General features: G+C 37.2%; 1 non-coding gene across 1 annotated transcript; it reads left to right on the top strand.

Annotated features, from left to right (window-relative positions):
* Positions 1 to 18,156: 18,156 nt before the first annotated feature.
* Positions 18,157 to 18,263, top strand: LOC141694318 (small nucleolar RNA R71). The gene has a single exon (XR_012563636.1). It is a non-coding gene; the product is annotated as a small nucleolar RNA R71 (small nucleolar RNA).
* The last annotated feature ends 4,488 nt before the right edge of the window (positions 18,264 to 22,751 follow it).

Here is a 22,751-nt window from a genome sequence, read left to right as displayed (position 1 = left end):
ATTGATGTTGTGGTATAGTGTATTGTATTCTCTGTGAAATTTGCAATCTAGTCGTACAAGTTTCATGAATCAACGAGGTCTGTAGAGAAGGGAGTTGTGTTTTGAAGTTTACGTCGAACCCGCCGGAAACCGGCGAGTTTCTTGATCAAATTCCGGCCAAGTATGGGGTTATTGATGAATTTTGATTGCAGATATAGGTTCCTGGTGTTGTGTAGTTTAATTCTGGAGGTGATGGTGGTGGAAGGATGCCGGAGGTGAATTCTCCGGCCACCCCCGATTTTCCGGCGACTGGAACTGCAAAATTGTAGTTTAGTCCCTGTATTTTTGAAGATGGTGAAGTTTAGTCCCTGTAGTTTGGAAAGTTTTCAAAAATAGGATTCTTGTTTATAAAATGTTTAAAAATCATATTTCCTATTTATTTTTATTATAAAAATTCATTTCTAATTTCTGAAAATTCTAAAAATTATTATTTTAATTCCGAAAATTATTTTTAATTCACAAATAAATCTGAATTAATTAGTTAATTAATTTCAGTTAATTTTAATTGATTAATTGGTCAATTAATTCGAAAATTAATTGATTAATTGATTTAATTAATTATTAATTTATTTTAATTAATTATTTAATTAGATTTAATTATTTAAAAGTGATTTAAAAATTCCGAAAAAAAGTTTCGAGCTTTAAAATATTATTCTAAATTATTTCCAAGGCTCGATAATTATTATAAAATTGTTTCGGAGCCAGAACTGGGCAACCGAATCCTGTTTATTATTCCGAAATTGATCCAACGACCCGTTTTAATTCCAAAAAATGTTTTAAAAATCATCTTAAATACCATAAAGCCTATATATGACCCGAGACTTCTTGATAAATGATATATCATTGATTACGTGATGTACTATGTGCTATATGTGACTGGTTGATTGACTATCGGTCTATATATTCGGTGTTTACTTGATTATTGTATAACTTTCAATCCGTTAATCAGATTTGGGTAAAATGAAGGGTAGATAGAAGTATGTGTTGAATAGAACTCTATGAGTCGATTATTGATAGATGCTTATGATATGTAAGTAGAAGAGGCAAGGCGTAGGAAAGGGAAACAGATAATTGAGGAGTAAGACGGTTTTGATTGAAAGCGAGTGCAGTATAGTAAGCAAATATCAGGCAAGTGTTCTGAACTTTTGTAACACCCCCAGATCCAGGGTCGGGGATCCGGGTCGTCACGGTCTTTCTTTCCACAATATCACTTCACTTAATTAATAATAATAACCTTATGCTATGACCCCACACTAACACACACCACAACCCGTTATAGTCTCAGAGATGAAATTTAAATAAGTACAAGTCTTTGAATCCATAATTTAAAAGTTATTACAACCCAAAATGATTTCTTGATAAATTTACAGTTAATTGCCATTATCTGCCACAAGTTATAATTATACATAATTGATTCTCAAAAGTAGATGGTCTGATCTATAATAGATCTACCTCTGCAGCTATAGCAGCTACAACATCAACGGGAAGACGCGGGACGCTTCCCACGCGCTTGCGCTGGGTCTGCTGGAGTCTGGCCATCTTTCCTAACTGTTGTTGTGTGATGAAGAAATAAAGCAAGGGTGAGCAGCAAGCCCACCAAAATAATATGTATAATGATTTACAATATATGAGCCTTCTCATAGTACTCATGAAAGTCTTGGTCAAAAGAAATGAACCAAGTTTGATATCTTAATGCGATGAAGTCGCAAAATATTCAGTATATATACCTATATACTTTTCAAAATCTTGGAAGTCCTCTTCCATGCATAATATACACAGAGTTCCAGTGTATAACTGTATAAAAATATTGTTGCAAGGTGATCTCATATATCTAACCTTGTCTCAACATTTTTCTGAAAATCTTTGTCATGCATAAGATAATCATTAACTAGATATAAGTTTAAAAGATGAAGTTACAAGATACCCCAAAATACTTATATCTTTCCCAAATACTACTTGAACTACCCCCGTTCAAGTTATAATCAGTTTCAAAGGTTCATCACATAGATGAGACTACAAGACAAGATTTGAATAGATTCAATCTTTGAATATCATTATAAATAATGAAGTTACGAGATACTTCATTAAGACCCGATATATAAATATATTCATATATATCTCCCATACATTTCCTGAAAACCTTTGTCATGTAAAGTATGAACAGAGTTGCAATATCCAATGAATTTGGAAGGAAAAGAATTTTGGCATAAACCAGATATCTTGTTGATCAGGCAAAGATACCAATAAGTAACCTTTTCTACTGTAGATGGATGAATTCCTCACCGGTCATCACCCTGGCCGCATTAGGACCTCGCGCTAGACCGTTACCCGGCCACTCACGCGTTGATGGACTGCCACCCAGCCACTTACACTTTATAGACCGTACCCCGGCCTGTCGCTTATGCCGACTCAATCAGATGGACTTACTTCCCGAACATTGGGCAAGTAATCAAATTGTTTTCTCAAAACAGCAACCATGTTGCGAATATAAAATACACCACAGAGCCGGATCCCCAAGATTTTTGAGCGAATATTCAAGTCTCCTTCGAAAGGAAGATCTTAAATCGGAAAACGAGTTTTGGGATCCGCTCTAACTTTTAAAATCATTTTGAAGACTCGAAAACATTTTTAAGAATGTTTGGAGTAAAGCTGATTTAATGAAATAAATCAGTCCCGATATATTAGAAAATATCTGAATATTATTATTTAAATAATATTCCCATAAAGAATAATCTTTATAAAAATAATTGAAGTAGAAGTTTTAAAACTTATACTTGAAACGAGTATTAAATAACCAAAGATACACTTATATGAAAGTATTATCTTTATTTGAATAATCGAAAATAAGTTTGATTATTAACACCTTATTCTTTAATAAAATAAAGAATATATTTCAGTAATAAGCGGAGTCATAATACCTCGAATGAATATTATAAATAATATTCATTAAATAAAATAAAGGAGTCATACATCCTCAAATGAATATTCAAATAATATTCAATTAATAAAATAAAAGGAGTCATAAGCCCTCGAATGAATATTCAAGATAATATTCATTAATAAAATAAAGTTATCGAATAAACCTTATTCGATTAATAGTTTTGAAAACTATAACCATATATATATAAATATATATATATATAAAATCTACTCGGGATCCTCGACTCCCGGTTTTAGAAAATGTTTTCACCTTTGGGTCCCTATACTAAGGGTATATGCAAATTACTGCTATTCTCTAGCATAGGTATTATCAACTGAACCAACAGATATATATGGCAAGAATACGAAACAGGCATGCATATATATACCATATCAGCATGCTTCAATATATCGCAACATTTGCTAATTAACCAACATGCATCTATCGCAAGATAATGCATATACATATATTCATCACAACAACAGTTATAACGGGTAGAAAACTTGCCTGAGCGACTGGGGGTTACGAATGGCTCGGGACGAGTCTGGTAACCTATAAACAACAAGTAAGTTGGAATTAAACCAAAGTCACTTGTAAATCTATACTTTAACTAACTTAGACTCTAACGCTTGTTTTGCGCTTACTGATTTGCTTAAGTCACCAGGGTACCCTCGGCTCCACCATTTTTAATAATTTAATCCTTTACGAGTTTTAAGGCGATTCCTTTGCGAGTGTCTTACCAACTGCCTAACACACTTACCATAAATGTTTCATGCATTAATTAACCCTTTTTGGTCTTTAACCTATGTTTCAAAGTAAGGCGAGGGGAAAAGTTTCGTTCGCGAAACGCCGTTACTTGAAACGGTCGTTTCTCCTAAACCGTGCATCGGAATCGAACGAACTATATATCAAAACGAAGCTCGTAACATGAGCTATCTAAACATGGCAGTGGTCATAATCTAGCAGGGGGTTCTCGGGTCCTAATGCTATGCACAAAAACAGTCCAAAGAAAATCGGACGTTACGACAGCTATGTTTACGCGATTTCCAATATTTTAAACCATTCAAAACCATCCCAAATCAACCTCAAATCCAACATACAACCAACATCCATCCTTATCACATCATAACAACCCCAACCAATTCAATTTAATCGGTCATACTTATGCCTAAGCTTAACTTTAATCATACTTAAGTTCTTTTAATCAAAACAACAATATTTACCAATCCAACAACATCCCAAAACTCACTAATCTCTACATACACAACCATCAAGCCTCTCATGAACTACAATACTCATATTATGCTCTTAACATTCAATAACAAAGCTTGGTTAAGAGATTATACCTTCCTTGAAGCTTTTTAACACAACACAAGAACTTTGAATGCCTAAAGAACCTTGATCCTTGCTTGTATAACCTTAATCTTTCATAAAAATTCAAGAAAACTAAAGTTATTTCTTGAAGGTTACTATTCACCATTTTCTTCCTTGATTTATTGGAAGAGATTGTGAAGGAATTAGGAGCTTAAACTTATAGCATATCCATATCTATGTACAAGGAAGCTTAGATAATTACCTTGTGATTTAACAATGCTTGGAACTTGATTTTTGATTTTTCTTCCTTTGAAAAAGATGAAAAGCCGAGAGCAATGCTTGAAGAATGAAAAATTTTGTGTTTGCTTTGATTTGTTTTGGCTAGCTAGGTTGTTTTGGTTTTGTTTTCGGTTAATTACCCTTCTAACCTTGAACTTTGTGTGGTTTACAATCATCCAACAATTCCTTCCTTTTTTGTCATGCCTATGTCACCTTGCACATGTCATAATGCTCCCACTTGTCCACACCTTGTGGTTTGATGATGTCACAATCCCTGGCTTCTTGTACAAGCTTGTCTCTTGGTCACTTATTTGTTTTACGGTTCGCTTATCTTTCGTTCTCGTTTATCGTTTGAGGGATCATACCCGGGATCTTATTACTGAGGTTCCCTTAACCTTTCTCAATATATTATATTCCTTTTATGATCCTCTCCTATAATCCTTTAATTTAAATCCTTTTTTTATCCTGTTACCTTTTTCTCAATTCTTTCCGTATCTAGTGGATTTCCGGGAAAAATCAAAGTGTTCGGAATTGGATTCTGACGATCTTTACATACACTTATATACCATATAGAGTACTAATAAAATCTCAGAATATCCATAACAGAACCCCTACATAGTGTGGCATGAAAAGTTTTCTCGTTCAGCAAAAACACTATTCATAAGGGTTTCAAAATTTCTCAAAAATTGGGGTTATTACAGTCTCCCCTCCTTAAAAGGATTCCGTCCCGGAATCAGATAGAAATGAATAGGGATACCTTCTTAATATTGCACTTTCTAACTCTCAAGTCAATTTTCCCACATTGTGGTCCTGCCACCAAACTCTGCCTAGTTTGATAATCCTTCCCCTAAGCACTTGTTCCTTTTCACTCTATAACCCTTCCTGGTTGCTCCATATAGGTTACGTCGGGTTGCATGTCTATGCGCTCATATGCCCCTATTTATCTGGCATCTGAATTACACTTCCTTAACATTGATACGTGAAACACGTTACGAACTTGTTACATGTTCGGGGTTAGGGCATGCTCATATGATAACTTCCCAATATGTCTTAATATATCCAAGGGTCCAACAATTCGTGGACTTAGCTTTCATTTCTTTCCGACCTCATCCTTCCTTTCCAAGGGAATACCTATAACAACACTAGGTCCCCTACTTCCTATTCTTTGTCCTTTCGTGTCAAATCAACATATTTATCATGTCCATCTTGGGCTACTACCTGCCATCCTCTGATTAGATCTATTATATCCTTGGTCCTTTGGATCACTGCTGGTCCGAGCATCTTGCGCTCTACAACTTCATCCTAACATAAGGGAGATCGACGTTGTCTTCCCTCAAGGATCTCATAAGGCGATACCTCGATACTAACATACGATCGATTATCGTGAGATAACTTAATCTGCGTTAAGTGATCATTCCAAATTCTTTCAAGTCTATTGCACCGGCTCTCATCATAGCTTCTAGCATTATATCTTTTGCTTCTCACTACCCATCCTTTTCCAGTTCGTAGTCGTTGCTATCTTCCGTACATAATATTATACTGGTTATACTTTTGCTCGTTAGCGTTCTATAACCTTTTAATAACCACGTCAACCTTAGTATCACGAATGTGTTCCCATTCCGCATACTACCACCACTTTATTACTCCTTTTTCAGTTGTTTCTATTTTCCAAAATTTGATCAATCAAATAGAAGTAAAGGAATTTGTTGAGAGATCACTATGATCATGAACACTTGTTATATCGCTTAGTTAGTACAGAAGGTGGCCAGCCTTTAGTACTTGACAAGCAATTAAACAATAGCTGGTATCCTACTAGGCTTCTATCACACAGATAGATAGTCATTCGGCAATACCTCCGCTTTCTGGAAGGGTTGTTCTTCTCAGCTTACATGAAATGAAAAGAAGAGAAAAGAACGAATTGAAGAGAATTGTATATATGAAAAAAAAATATACTGCCATAAAATATCTGGCTTGGAACCTACCTCTGAACTATAGAGGTTTGTCATAGGAGAACAAATCATATACGTATATAAATCAACATTAAGCATTATAGCCTCGTATTTCCCATGCCTAAATATTTTCGCTATCCCGTCCATCATTCTATGGACCCACACTCTTCCTCGAGCTTATACATAATCACCTTTGAAACTCCCTCGTCATCGAAAATCGAATCTGGGATCTCATTCTATACATCATCGTTACTAGAATTCTATGCTTGCACCGCAACCTTCCTCGTATAATAATACGACTCTCTATTGATAAGAAAGAATAATTATTCACCAGGTAGATACTCTACTTAATTAGTCTATCAATGATAACTTATACACTACCACGACCCAATTAGTGGTACTCAATCTCAACACCCATTCCAATACAACTCTCATGGTTGTAATCAGCTCACTACTCGCAGAATCATTGCTGCCTTACTATGGTCCACCACTGACCCACTGTAGTCATTCATTTTCCCTGAAGTCTTAATAGCTAACCATACAGAGTCCATACATCTCGTATCAAATCCTTCTAAGGAGGTAACATAATCACCATTCCTGATTCATGAAGAACACTCCTGATCCTGACATACATACATGACATGAAGCAGATAAAAGTGCAGAAGAGTTTCAATCAATACAACGATAGCAGGTTAATACCATTCTTAATCATACGCCCTAAATAGAAGAATTAACTCAAGGGTTCATCTAGTCCTTTTTGAAACATGGTCCTGGCTTATCTCAAGATAGGACCTTCTAAGATAGATAGCCCGTTCATGGCGATTACATGAATTAAACCCTTACCAACTACTATTACGGTTGGGTATTGCACAGTCATCAGAAGGAATGTCAATCTTCCAAACCATAATTCAACCTTCACATTTTTAACCATCATCACTGTATTCTTTTGGCACACGCGCCTATAATTATCCACTTACCTTTAAAGTGTCGGCCACCTCTTTCCTGATACCATTTCTGTAACACCTTATAATCAATGTCTTTTAACCACCTTCAACTAAATTTTCTATCTCATTTCCATCACAGCTTATGTGAAGATGTTTTCATTAAAATCTGATGAGAAAAAAAATCACCATTTTTCCATAAGTTATTGCCTCAGTCTTTAGAGGTTAATCACTGTCGCGACTGACTCTCGATCGTACTTAGAACATCTTTTGTCTTAGGTCCTAATTGCCCTGAACAATTTTGACCTTTACTGGTTCGATCCATACTTTCTCGTGGTTTAACACGTGCCCCACTTGGCACCATTATAATTACGTCATATTTCTTTTATCAACATTTTTATTCTTGAGAATTTTGAATATTACCTTTCTCCTTGTAAAACCTCTAAGGTTATCCTTCAATCGTTCCTCCTGTATTCCCTAGATACAGGGCATATCAAAATACCATTCACTATTACTAGAACCATTGTCTATATACTTCTGAAAAATTTCTCCACTGATCCTTAAAGGCTGTTGTTACCTTAACCCTTTCCAATTCATCCTGTCAAAACTCATACTGTCCCTATTAAGGGTGAAATGCCAACCTTTATGCATTCCCCTAGGATTCATTTTAAGTTACCGATGTTCTATCCTTAATTCCACCTTTAAAAGGTACCTGCATCCTTCCATGGATAAATCAAGTCATATATCCCTGATAAGGGTGTCTTATTCAATCATTCCCACCTCGATAGTATATGCCTAATTTCACAATAACATCTGTATACAACATGAGGTCAATCAATATGGCCTCCAAAAGATAACAATGGTCATCCGCTTTTCTTTCCTGATTTGGTAATGATAACATGGATGTTCTGGAAGATATTGGTCATGTTCAACGTGAACCTCTTCTTAATAATTCCTTATTTACTTTTATTGTTTATCTCAACAGTCATCTCAATGTTGGGATATCTCTCATACCTGGCGTCTCCCTTTCTGGGTATCGAGCCACCGGTCTTACATTTCACATTATTGAAGGTCACTTCCTTCATCCAATTTTTCCTGATTTCTTACTTTCTTGTCTCCTCAGTCTATCCGTGTCTCAATATTTATCCTTCGAACTATCTCAAGGTTTCCTCGAATCCTCCCAACTTAAAGGGGGTACAATATATGTATCTCTTATGCCTTCAACCATCAATTTTAACTCATGGTGGATCATCATCATCCTGACGATTACATACTTTTCTAATTCTATTGCTATGAGTCTTTAGGGTTTCCTCATACCCAACTCCCTTATCATTCCTCAAACTCTATTGCCTTTATATTCCTTTCCACTTCAGTTTCTTTTTATTTTCCTTTCTTTTATCATTATTTCATGAACCAACACAACTTAAGCATTGATTTCAAACATCCCGTCATTCTGGATTCGTGTCCTCAGAACGAATCTTGATAACTTTTACAACTTAGATTCACAATTCATCATACTCGTCTGCCTTTGTTCTGGCTCTAAAGCTTTTACACTCTCTCCATAACCTTGGGAATTACTTTCCCGAAAACAATTGGCTGAACTTTAATCAGTTTATCATAACCTCTGGCTCCGTGCCTTTCTTGGTCTTTCACCAGCGGGTGGCCTCTCTCTTAGGAGGGTAAGTGACAAAAAAGTCCTTTGTGGTTCGTCAATCATTTAGAATCTCAAATGATTCCTCTATTTCCTTTAGCCAGGCTCTTGCCTCGGCTGGGTCAGCTTGTTCCATGGAACTCTGAGAGCTTAGCGACTTAAAGGTCCTGAAAGAATTTCTCACCGCACTGTCTCCTCAGGGTGGTGGTTGGGGATAATAGTCTAAGTTCTTTTTAGACAAGTCCATGAATTGCCGTATAGGAGTACCGTCTCGGGTCTCCTTTCCTTACTCGACTTTCTGTTTCCTTAGTATGAAATGTTTCATCCTACTCCCCATAATTGGGGTCATCTTTTAATTTAAAATCCTCATTTTCCACTCCATTATGTCATGGGTTCCTTCTATCTTGATGGCGACCTCCCTGACTATCACGTTCAGGGTTTGCTCTAAATCTTATTCCTCAAACTATGGCTCTCATCTAAGTTCTCATCCTTACGCTCTTGAACTTTCGAAACCCAAATTCTATAGGAATACCTCATTATTCCCTTATCATCTTTCTCGATATTAATCTTTTATCTAATTGTTGGCTCTCTGCCTTCATTCATAACTTTTTCTGGCACAATATGATCTTTTCCAATAATTCGGGCTGTATTGCAATCTCAAACAGCTTTTCGGTACCAGCTCCGGTTACCTTCACTTCTATTTCCATTTTCTCAAAATCTCTTATAAACTCTCCAAAAGACATTATCATCTTGAGTCTCTACTTTTTACTAAGGGCATCAACCACCATATTGGCTTTCCCCGAATGATAAAGAATCTCCCAATCATTATTCTTGATTAGCTCTAACTGCCTCCTCTGGCATACGTTGAGCTCTTTCTACGTGAAAATGTACTAGAGCACTTATGGCTTAGGTAATTCTCGCACTTCTCTCCATACAAGTAGTGCCTCCAATCCTTAGGGTAAAACTATTGCCACGAGCCTAAGCTCATGAGCAGGGATATCGAATTTCATATTACCTTAATTGTCTTGACATGTACGCGATTACCTTACCGTGCTGCATAAGCACGCACCCTAAGCCCTTCTGCGAAGCGTCACTATACTTCACAAAATCTCTTTTTCCATCCGGCAATTCCAGCATAAGGGCCATCACCAACCTCTGCTTCAGTTCTTGAAAGCTGTTCTCGCATTTCTCTGTCCATTCGAACTTCTCAGTCTTACGAGTAAGCCGCGTTAAAGGGGCTACTATCTTTACAACTTGAACGAACCTCCGGTAGTGACCGGCCAATCCTACCTCTGGTAGTCGACCAAACCATGGTCATCAATTCATCAGTGGTCCTTTATCCAATCCTGTCAGGATCCTCCATGGGATCCTCCTCAACAACTATCCCTTCTAGGACAACATCCTCAACCGCTAAATCCTCAATATCAACATCATCCGGTCCTGTATTAGGACACTCTATCGGATCCACAATCCGATCTCCAATTAGTAATAAAATATCATCGCGATGTTGCTCCTCAACCTCAGGGTTCGGAGTCCCGCTACCATATACGATAACGAACTACGCTCCTATCACGATATTTATAAGGGTTCCCATAAGGGTTTTAACTGTCAGTACTATGTTAGGTAGCCCGACTATGAACTTGGCAAGAGTTCTTATTATCTTAATGAACTTATTATCTTAACGTCCCATCATCTCTGAGGTTTATAACGCTTAGCTCTGATACCATTTCTGTAACACCCCCAGATCCGGGGTCGGGGATCCGGGTCGTCACGGTCTTTCTTTCCACAATATCACTTCACTTAATTAATAATAATAACCTTATGCTGTGACCCCACACTAACACACACCACAACCCGTTATAGTCTCAGAGATGAAATTTAAATAAGTACAAGTCTTTGAATCCACAATTTAAAAGTTATTACAACCCAAAATGATTTCTTGATAAATTTACAGTTAATTGCCATTATCTGCCACAAGTTATAATTATACATAATTGATTCTCAAAAGTAGATGGTCTGATCTACAATAGATCTACCTCTGCAGCTATAGCAGCTACAACATCAACGGGAAGACGCGGGACGCTTCCCACGCGCTTGCGCTGGGTCTGCTGGAGTCTGGCCATCTTTCCTAACTGTTGTTGTGTGATGAAGAAAAAATCAAGGGTGAGCAGCAAGCCCACCAAAATAATATGTATAATGATTTACAATATATGAGCCTTCTCATAGTACTCATGAAAGTCTTGGTCAAAAGAAATGAACCAAGTTTGATATCTTAATGCGATGAAGTCGCAAAATATTCAGTATATATACCTATATACTTTTCAAAATCTTGGAAGTCCTCTTCCATGCATAATATACACAGAGTTCCAGTGTATAACTGTATAAAAATATCGTTGCAAGGTGATCTCATATATCTAACCTTGTCTCAACGTTTTTCTGAAAATCTTTGTCATGCATAAGATAATCATTAACTAGATATAAGTTTAAAAGATGAAGTTACAAGATACCCCAAAATACTTATATCTTTCCCAAATACTACTTGAACTACCCCCGTTCAAGTTATAATCAGTTTCAAAGGTTCATCACATAGATGAGACTAAGAGACAAGATTTGAATAGATTCAATCTTTGAATATCATTATAAATAATGAAGTTACGAGATACTTCATTAAGACCCGATATATAAATATATTCATATATATCTCCCATACATTTCCTGAAAACCTCTGTCCTGTAAAGTATGAACAGAGTTGCAATATCCAATGAATTTGGAAGGAAAAGAATTTTGGCATAAACCAGATATCTTGCTGATCAGGCAAAGATACCAATAAGTAACCTTTTCTACTATAGATGGATGAATTCCTCACCGATCATCACCCTGGCCGCATTAGGACCTCGCGCTAGACCGTTACCCGGCCACTCACGCGTTGATGGACTGCCACCCAGCCACTTACACTTTATAGACCGTACCCCGGCCTGTCGCTTATGCCGACTCAATCAGATGGACTTACTTCCCGAACATTGGGCAAGTAATCAAATTGTTTTCTCAAAACAGCAACCATGTTGCGAATATAAAATACACCACAGAGCCGGATTCCCAAGATTTTTGAGCGAATATTCAAGTCTCCTTCGAAAGGAAGATCTTAAATCGGAAAACGAGTTTTGGGATCCGCTCTAACTTTTAAAATCATTTTGAAGACTCGAAAACATTTTTAAGAATGTTTGGAGTAAAGCTGATTTAATGAAATAAATCAGTCCCGATATATTAGAAAATATATGAATATTATTATTTAATCCTTTACGAGTTTTAAGGCGATTCCTTCGCGAGTGTCTTACCAACTGCCTAACACACTTACCATAAATGTTTCATGCATTAATTAACCCTTTTTGGTCTTTAACCTATGTTTCAAAGTAAGGCGAGGGGAAAAGTTTCGTTCGCGAAACGCCGTTACTTGAAACGGTCGTTTCTCCTAAACCGTGCATCGGAATCGAACGAACTATATATCAAAACGAAGCTCGTAACATGAGCTATCTAAACATGGAAGTGGTCATAATCTAGCAGGGGGTTCTCGGGTCCTAATGCTATGCACAAAAATAGTCCAAAGAAAATCGGACGTTACGACGGCTATGTTTACGCGATTTCCAATATTTTAAACCATTCAAAACCATCCCAAATCAACCTCAAATCCAACATACAATCAACATCCATCCTTATCACATCATAACAACCCCAACCAATTCAATTTAATCGGTCATACTTATGCCTAAGCTTAACTTTAATCATACTTAAGTTCTTTTAATCAAAACAACAATATTTACCAATCCAACAACATCCCAAAACTCACTAATCTCTACATACACAACCATCAAGCCTCTCATGAACTATAATACTCATATTATGCTCTTAACATTCAATAACAAAGCTTGGTTAAGAGATTATACCTTCCTTGAAGCTTTTTAACACAACACAAGAACTTTGAATGCCTAAAGAACCTTGATCCTTGCTTGTATAACCTTAATCTTTCATAAAAATTCAAGAAAACTAAAGTTATTTCTTGAAGGTTACTATTCACCATCTTCTTCCTTGATTTATTGGAAGAGATTGTGAAGGAATTAGGAGCTTAAACTTATAGCATATCCATATCTATGTACAAGGAAGCTTAGATAATTACCTTGTGATTTAACAATGCTTGGAACTTGATTTTTGATTTTTCTTCCTTTGAAAAAGATGAAAAGCCGAGAGCAATGCTTGAAGAATGAAAAATTTTGTGTTTGCTTTGATTTGTTTTGGCTAGCTAGGTTGTTTTGGTTTTGTTTTTGGTTAATTACCCTTCTAACCTTGAACTTTGTGTGGTTTACAATCATCCAACAATTCCTTCCTTTTTTGTCATGCCTATGTCACCTTGCACATGTCATAATGCTCCCACTTGTCCACACCTTGTGGTTTGATGATGTCATAATCCCTGGCTTCTTGTACAAGCTTGTCTCTTGGTCACTTATTTGTTTTACGGTTCGCTTATCTTTCGTTCTCGTTTATCGTTTGAGGGATCATACCCGGGATCTTATTACTTAGGTTCCCTTAACCTTTCTCAATATATTATATTCCTTTTATGATCCTCTCCTATAATCCTTTAATTTAAATCCTTTTTTTATCCTGTTACCTTTTTCTCAATTCTTTCCGTATCTAGTGGATTTCCGGGAAAAATCAAAGTGTTCGGAATTGGATTCTGACGATCTTTACATACACTTATATACCATATAGAGTACTAATAAAATCTCAGAATATCCATAACAGAACCCCTACATAGTGTGGCATGAAAAGTTTTCTCGTTCAGCAAAAACACTATTCATAAGGGTTTCAAAATTTCTCAAAAATTGGGGTTATTACAACTTTCTTGAGATATTGTAGTACTTGATAGTCTTGTTGATATTGCAAGTGCTTTGAATCACTGAAACCCAAACCCTGATTCCAGTTATTGTTCTTGAGCCATGAACCTTATTCTTTCTAGACCATTGATTGTTGTATACCCAAACACGAACCTCAAGTATACGATACTACTCCACAAATACATGCAAACAAAATCCCAACCACTGAACTGAATTACTTGTATACTCAACCATTGTATCCTATGCTTTGAAAGCCCAAATCTTTGAAACCCTGAAATGTTGATTCCTTTGTTATCCAATTCTTTCATTACCCATCATCCAAGCTTTTAAAATACCTTATTGATCCTTACAAAGATTGAAACCCTTTCATTGTTAAACACTCATTGTTGTTAATGATTCTGGTTATTGTTTATTATTGCATATTCTGTTATTATGTTAGAATTGGATTGTTTTTATAAAATTGTGGACCAGATTCGTGGTCAGACTATATAATGGTCAAGTTAGGCCAATGTGTGCCATGGATCCAGTAGTTAGAGCAATGCTGTGTGCCTTGCTCGGGGTTAGTGTGTGACTGATCAGCAGCCTAACCTTGGTTTTTAAATTAAAAGTATAATATCCAATTCTAAATCATAATCCATTGTTCACTTGATATCATAATCATGTTCACCTGATGATCATTATTCTCAGTTTTGTCATTGTGACTTGCTGAGCTAGTTAGCTCATTTGTGTGATGTTGTTTATATTCTTTCCAGTTAAAAAGGAACCAGTTGGTAAAGAGGATCCCCAGTCCAGCGTGAAAGCTAGGGGTTCAGGTTGAGAAAGCTGAGCTAGTAGGCTTCTTTTGGGATAATTTAAGTTTGTAAAAGGTTGTAATAAGGTTTAATACTCAGTTTGAGTTTGGAATAGTTGGGATTTGTACGGTTTGTAATATATTAGTGTGTTTGGCTTGTGTGCATACTTTAACCTATTGCGGTCCGTGGTGGTTGGTAAGTAGGGTCACTGCATATATTATAATTATCTTTATTATTGTTATAAGCAGGTTATAAATAAGGTTTGAGTGTGGACCCCAAACTTCTGACCCGGGTTTGGAGGGCGCCACATAGACCACATGAAATATGTTGTTCTTCCTCTTCCCAAGAAATGCTCCAACTGTATAGTCGCTTGCATCGCACATCATCTCTAAAGATTCATTCCAATAAGGTGCAGTTATGACCGGTGCCGTGATTAAACTCTTCTTCAATATCTCAAAAGCTGCAAAGCACTCGTCATCAAACTTGAAAGGAACATCTTTGTTTAGCAAACTGCACAATGGCTTTGAAATTTTCGAGAAGTCTTTGATGAAACGCCTGTAGAAACCCGCATGACCAAGAAAACTGTGAATTCCCTTAACAAAAATAGGTGGAGGAAAATTCGCAATGACCCCCACCTTGGCCTTGTCCACCTCTAGACCATTACTAGAAACCTTGTGCCCGAGAATAATGCCCTGACGCACCATAAAGTGACCTTTCTCCCAATTGAGAACCAGATTGGTCTCAACACACCTCTTGAGAACGTGTCCAAGATTTTGCAAGCACTCATCAAACAAATTTGCCAAAGACTGAGAAGTTATCCATGAACACTTCCACATTTTGGTCAATCATGTCAGAAAAGATGGCCATCATATATCTCTGAAATGTGGCCGGTGCACCACACAGACCAAAAGAAACTCGTCTGAAGGCGAAGGTACCAAATGGACAGGTGAAGGTAGTTTTCTCTTGATCTTATGGAGTGATACAAATTTGATTATAACCCGAATAACCATCCAGAAGACAATAGTACTCCTGACCAGCCTGCATGTCGAGCATCTGATCAATGAAGGGCAAAGGGAAGTGATCCTTTGTAGTGGCTTTGTTCAGCTTCCTGCAGTCCATGCAAACTCTCCACCCCATGACTGTCCTCGTAGGAATAAGCTCATTCTTCACATTTGCTACCACATTAATTCCACCTTTCTTTGTCACACATTGAATCTGGCTTACCCATGAACTGTCTGAAATAGGGTAGATGATCCCTGCATCTAGCCACTTCAGAATTTCCTTCTTCACTACTTCCTTCATGATTGGATCGAGTCATCTTTGCTGCTCAACCGTAGGCTTGCTACCTTCCTCTAGCAGAATTGTATACATGCAGTAAGAAGGGCTAATTCCCTTTATATCTGTTATAGTCCAGCCAATTGCTGATTTGAACTCTCTGAGAATCCTCAAAAGCTTTTCCTCATCACTACTTGAAAGGTCAGATGTAATAATAACAGGCAGAGTCGATACATCACCTAAAAATGTATATCTCAAATGCTCAGGTAAAGGCTTAAGCTCAAGAGTGGGAGCTTCCTCAATAGTTGGCTTGAGGCGTTTAGAAGCTTTGTTCAATTCCTCCATTCCAAGAGATTCAAAAGGCATATCAATCTTCCCCTTCTAGGAAGAAGCATTCAAATATTGCAATTATTCTTCACATTCATCATCTTCACTATCCGAATTCTCCAACAAGGCTTTTTCTAAGGCATTGGACCTTAGCATTTGATCAAGTTCCGATGTGACCACCGAATCGACCAACTCCACCTTTAAACAGTCCTCATTATCAGTAGGAAATTTCATAGAATTGAACACATTAAAAGTCACATCCTGATCCAGAACTCACATTGTGAGCTCACCCTTCTGCACATCTATCAAGGTTCTGCTAGTCGCCAAGAAAGGTCTCCCCAAGATTATGGGAATCTTCTTATCCTCCTCGAAATCAAGAATGACGAAATTGGCAAGGAAGATGAGTTTATCAACCTTGACCAAGACATCCTCCACAATACCTCTCGGATATGTAATAGAGCGATCGGCCAACTACAAGGTCATATAAGTCGGTTTGGGATCAGGTAAGTCCAACTGCTTGAAAATTTACAAAGGCATCAGATTGATGCTAGCTCCCAAGTCACATAATCATCTGTCAAAAGATACTTTTCCAATAGTACACGGAATAATGAAGCTTCCTGGATCCTTAAGCTTCGGAGGCAACTTCTGTTGCAGCACACCACTGCATTCCTCCGTGAGAGCGACTGTCTCTAAATCATCTAGCTTCACCTTCCGAGAGAGAATAACTTTCATAAACTTTGCATAACTAGGCATCTGCTCAAGAGCCTCTACGAAAGGTATGTTGATATGAAGTTTCTTGAAAACCTCCAGAAACTTCTCAAATTGCTTGTCCAGCTTTTTCTTCTGCATCCACTTAGGAAAAGGCGGTGGAGGATAGATCTGTTTTTCCCCTGTATTACCCTTAATAAGAGTGTGCTCAACAGTAGTCTTCCTTGGTTCCACTTCTACTTCCTGCTGCTCTGCTTCTTTCTCAGCCTCAGCTTCTTCAGTTAACACTGGAGTTTGTTCGGGATTCGCAACCTTTCCAGACCTTAAAGTGATTTCCTTTACCTGCTCCTTACCTTCCCTCTTTCCTGGCACTTCAGTATCACTAGGTAGTGTACCAGGCTGATGATTTAGCAGGGCATTGGCAATTTACCCAATTTGATTTTCCAAGGTCTTGATAGAAACGGCTTGACTCTTGCACATAAGCTTCAACTCCTCTAATTTAGATTTTTTCATTGGCTTGTTGCAGCTGGAGTTGTTGTCTTAGTGCATATTACGGTTGCTGAAAACCAGGGGGGTTGTACAGCTTAGCTGGATATTGCTGATAAGGCTGTTGAACCGCATTCTGAGTATTGCTCCAGCTGAAATTAGGATGATTGCGGTTGTTGGGATGATAGGTGGCTGGTACTGGTTGCTGCGATCATTGGAAGTTGCTTACAAACTGAGCTGATTCACTAGAAATTGCATACTGATCAGTCTCGTGGGCACCAGTACAAAGCTCACAGACACTAGCGATTTGATTAACTCCATAATAAGCCAAAGTGTCCACCTTCATCGTCAAAGCCTTAAGTTAGGCAGCGATAACAGTTACTGTGTCCAACTCCAGAATTCCTGCGACTTTTCCATGTGTCAGCCTATGGGAAGGAATCTGGTACTCATTAGCAGCCATCAATTCAATAAGTTCATAAGCTTCATCGTAGCTTTTATCCCACAAGGCTCCTCCTGATGCTGCATCAAGCATGGGTCTAGATGTAGCACCCAATCCATTGTAGAAACATTTAATAATCATCCAATCAGGCATGCCATGATGTGGGCACTTCTCTAGCATCTCCTTATATCGATCCCAAGCCTCACACAGAGATTCTCCAGTTTGCTGAGCAAACTGAGTAAGAGCATTCCTGATTGCAGCAGTCTTCTCCATAGGGAAGAATTTAGTGAGAAACTTTTGAGTAAGATCTTCCCAAGTGGTCATAGACCCTGCTGGTAGAGAGTGTAACCAGCACTTAGCTTTGTCCCTTAGAGAGAATGGGAAGAGGCGTAACTTAATAGCATCTTCAGTCACATCACTGAACTTGAAAGTGTCGTAGATCTCGATAAAATCCCTGATGTGCATGTTGGGGTCTTCAGTAAGAGAACCCCCAAACTGAACTGAGTTCTGTATCATCTGAATCGTGCTTGACTTGATCTCAAAAGTGTTAGCCCTGATGGCTGGTCTGATGATGCTTGACTGAATGTCATTAATTTTAGGCTGAGAATAGTCCATCAAAGCCTTCGGATTTTCCGCTTGATCACCCATCTATACTAAAGCTGGTTCTTCAACTTTCTCTTCTTCTTTTACCTTCTTTTCTTCCTTGAAAACTTCCTTACGAACTATTACAACTTTTTCCACGACTTTATCCAGTGTTCTCTTACGAGTACGCGAACGCGTATGCATACACCCTCCCTAGAGTACCTGAACCAATGCAAGAAAAATAATAAGTAACAATGTCCAAGTCAATAAACTTTAACGACCACTGATGGAAAGCACATAAACTATAAATTAACACTGTAGTCCCCGGCAGCGGCGCCAAAAACTTGTTAATCGCTAAACACGCGCTAATATTACACGCAAGTATACGAGTTCGCAAGTATACGAGTTCGCAAGTAGTACAAAATCTTTTATAGTTCGTTCCCACATAGACTGTATTGGTTAACAAATTAATTTACGCACTTAAGCATTAATGTATGGTTATTATTCAATGCTAAGACGATAACAAATTGAGGTTGTTTATAACTAAGAATTAAACTAACAATTATAACTACGAAATTAAGATTGACTGAATTAATTTATATGACAGACATGAGATTCTAACTTCATTAAATACTTCATTCAATAGCCTTATTGTTCTCAACCTTAGCATGAAATGGAGATGACACTAATCAGACAACACGAAACTGATAAACGCCAACTTTCGTTGTACGAGTACCATACTACCAGACATCCACAAAAGAAATAGAAGCTGAATAGACACCAATTATATTGAGACCCTATATGTCTATAGAATTTGACAACATAATGGTTTAAGCACAAGTTATCTATCGTGATTACATAGGGTAAGTAAGATGGGTAAAATTACCTATGAATCATGCATAACAATAACACATGAACCTATTCTAGCATGACAAGTTCTAAATCCTTATATTCGTTGTCGCTTCATGAAGAATTAACACGCTATCTTATAAGTTCGCGGTGCTCATAAGACGAATACGCACAACAAATACTAGGATATCAATCAATCACCACATACTAAGGCATCAAAATAATTTAGCTAAAGAAATCCATAAAAAAATCCGCTAGTACCCCATGATAACGATTAGCCCATAATCGGACTCATCATCAACGTAGGTTCCGATGAAAGCATGGTATAACAAACATAGTCTTTATAACGAATAAATAAAACCAAGTACAAACAAGAGTAAAGGTTCACAAGTGAGAAAACTAGAATCCAAATACAACTTAAAACAAAGATTTATAAGTAAAAATAAGATCTTCTTCACCTTCGTTGAATCGTGCTAAAACGGTCTTCTTATGGCTCTCCTTGCGCTCTGGTATATCTCTCGCTTGATTACTTATTAAAAATGACCTTATTTGAATATATATAGCAGCCCTTTGCAATCTGGAAGTCTCCCCACTTAGAATCGAATTTGAATCGGGATTCTTTAATTTCGCATCGGCGCGGCCGCACGCTAACACAACGCGTGCGCGCTGCCTTTCTGGAATCCTGGCGTGGCCGCGCGCTACCACTATGCGCGTGCGCCGTCCTTCTGGGAAAAACTCAGATTTCATCTTTTTCCTTGTTGCTTCGAGGCGGCTTTCCACGAGCTTTTATTCCAACACCACCTTGACACCAAATTAGCACCAAAATAATGCTAATTCACCTGATTCACAGATTAATGCCTGAAATGCAAAAACACTTGAAAACACATTAAAATACTTAACAACTTGAGTACAAATGCATCAATTCAAAGATTATTAGAGCATTATAAGGTGTCATAAATGCCACTCAACATTTGTGTAAAAGAAAAATTGTTAGAAAAAATGCTTATCTAGAAAAGAAGCTAGCTAAAGAAAGAGAAGTCATTAAACTTTGGACTAATTCTGGAAAAGCAACCCAAGAAATCTTAGAGAATGGATATTGGGGATCAGGATTAGGATATTCAGCTAGATCTAATTCTGATAAGAAAAGTGGAGAAGAAACTGAGAAAACAGAACCAATAAAAACTGATAGCAAGGTTAAAATGAACAAGGTTCAAATAAAGACCATTAAGTTTAATCCTAGTGCTAATTCTGTTAAATCAATTCATGAGGAAGGTACTACCTCAGCACCTAGATCAAACTTAATTACTGAAAAGAGTGAACAAGCTCAGACAAACTCAGTAAATATTGGTTCAATGACTCAGAAACAACTTAAGCAAAAGCTAAAAGATTTACACATGAAAGACAAGAGGAAAAGGTCTAGAAAAAATAGGAATAAAAATGTAAGTGTTAATAAGAATGGAAATTATGCAACCCCACCTAATGCACCTAGAAAGACCTATTCAAACTGTGGTAGCACTAATCATCTTGCTAATTCTTGCAGGAAGAATAAAGAGATAAAAGTTGTTCCTTCTAAATCAGAGTTTAGGAATAAAACAGCTAGATATAAACCACAGAATCCTTTTTTTCATCGTGGTAGTGTTTGGCACTCTATTTATATGTGTAAAGAGTATCATAGTTTGTATTATGATTTTTATAAACTGAAACCCTCTTTAGTTAAAGAAAAATCTGTTTTTGCATGTATAAATACTGATAGTAAGAATGTTAACATAAACTCTGATTTGAAGTCTTCTGCTGCGTATGTTAACAAACTTAAAAGGCCAAAGGATCCAAGCAAGTCCGGGTCCTTAAAAATCTAAGTGATTCAAATTACTGATTGCAGGGTGACAGGGGGAATGCTCTAGTCTTGGACAGTGGATGCTCAGGACATATGACTGGTTATAAATCCCTACTATCGGAATTTGAGAAGAAGGCTGGCCCAAACGTTTCTTATGGAGATGGAAACTTAGGAAAAATCTTGGGATATGGAAAAATCAAAGTTGGAAATGTCATCAATGAAAATGTGGCTCTAGTTACGGGACTCAAGCATAATCTGATCAATGTGAGTCAAATCTGTGACAGAGGTTACCATGTCAACTTTTACAAGGAGCATTGTTAAATTATCAGAAAGTTTGATGGCAAGATCACATTGACTGGTGTGAGACATGGTAGTTTGTATGAAGCCAGGGTCTCCACAAACTTTGATAATTCAAAAGTTTATTTACTGAGTAGAGCATCTGTGGAAGACAGTTGGAACTGGCATAAAAGACTTTCTCACCTCAACTTCAACAATATCAATGAACTTATGAGGAAAGATCTTGTAAGAGGATTTCCTAATGTAGTGTTTAGTCCTGATGGCTTATATGATTCATGCCAGAAAGCCAAGCAAAGTAAGACATCTTTTAAGAGTAAAACTATCTCCTCAATTCTTGAACCATATCATCTACTTCATGTTGGTCTCTTTGGTCCAGTGAATGTTATAACTATTGCCAAGAAGAGGTATGAACTCGTAATTGTTGATGAATACACAAGATACACATGGGTGTATTTTCTGCACATCAAGGATGAATTTCCATCCATTTTTCTTGATCATGTGAGGAAGCTGGAGAAAGGATCAACATACAAAGTGAAGATCATATGAAGTGATAATGGAACTGAATTCAAGAATAGCTCTATGGAAGAGTTCTGCAAAATCAAGGGGATAAAACAAGAGTTTTCTGCTCCTGGAACTCCACAACCACATGGAGTTGTTGAAAGAAAGAATAAAACATTGATAGAAGATGCAAGAACCATGCTAGAAGAAGTAAGATTTCTTACCTACTTCTGGGATGAGGTTGTGCAAACTGCTTGCTTTACACAAAATGCTAAATTGATCAACAAGCATGGAAAGACACCATTTGAGATGGTGAAAGGAAATAAGCCAAATTTGAAGTTCTTTCATAGATTTGGTTGTAAATGTTTTATTCTCAAAACTCATCCAGAGCAGCTGACCAAGTTTGATCTGAAAGCTGATGAAGGAATATTTGTAGGTTATCCGTTGACTACAAAAGCCTTCAAATTTTATAATCTGAGAACAAGAACAATCATGGAATCTATTCATGTATCTTATGATCATAAGTAGATAATAGGTCTAGAAGATGCAGATGACAATGACAAGTTAAGATTTAAAATGAAGTACCTTACACTGAACTTTTAAATCTTGACTCTGATACAGTAAGTCCTGATATCACTCAAAGCTCTGAGGTTCCACAAAATAGTGGAATTCTTCTGATACTGAAG

The sequence above is a fragment of the Apium graveolens genome, chromosome 10, assembly GCF_009905375.1.
Source record: "Apium graveolens cultivar Ventura chromosome 10, ASM990537v1, whole genome shotgun sequence".
Classification (NCBI taxonomy): domain Eukaryota; kingdom Viridiplantae; phylum Streptophyta; class Magnoliopsida; order Apiales; family Apiaceae; genus Apium; species Apium graveolens.
The sequence above is the reverse complement of the archived record's forward strand: the minus strand, read 5'-3'. Positions and strand labels throughout refer to the sequence as shown.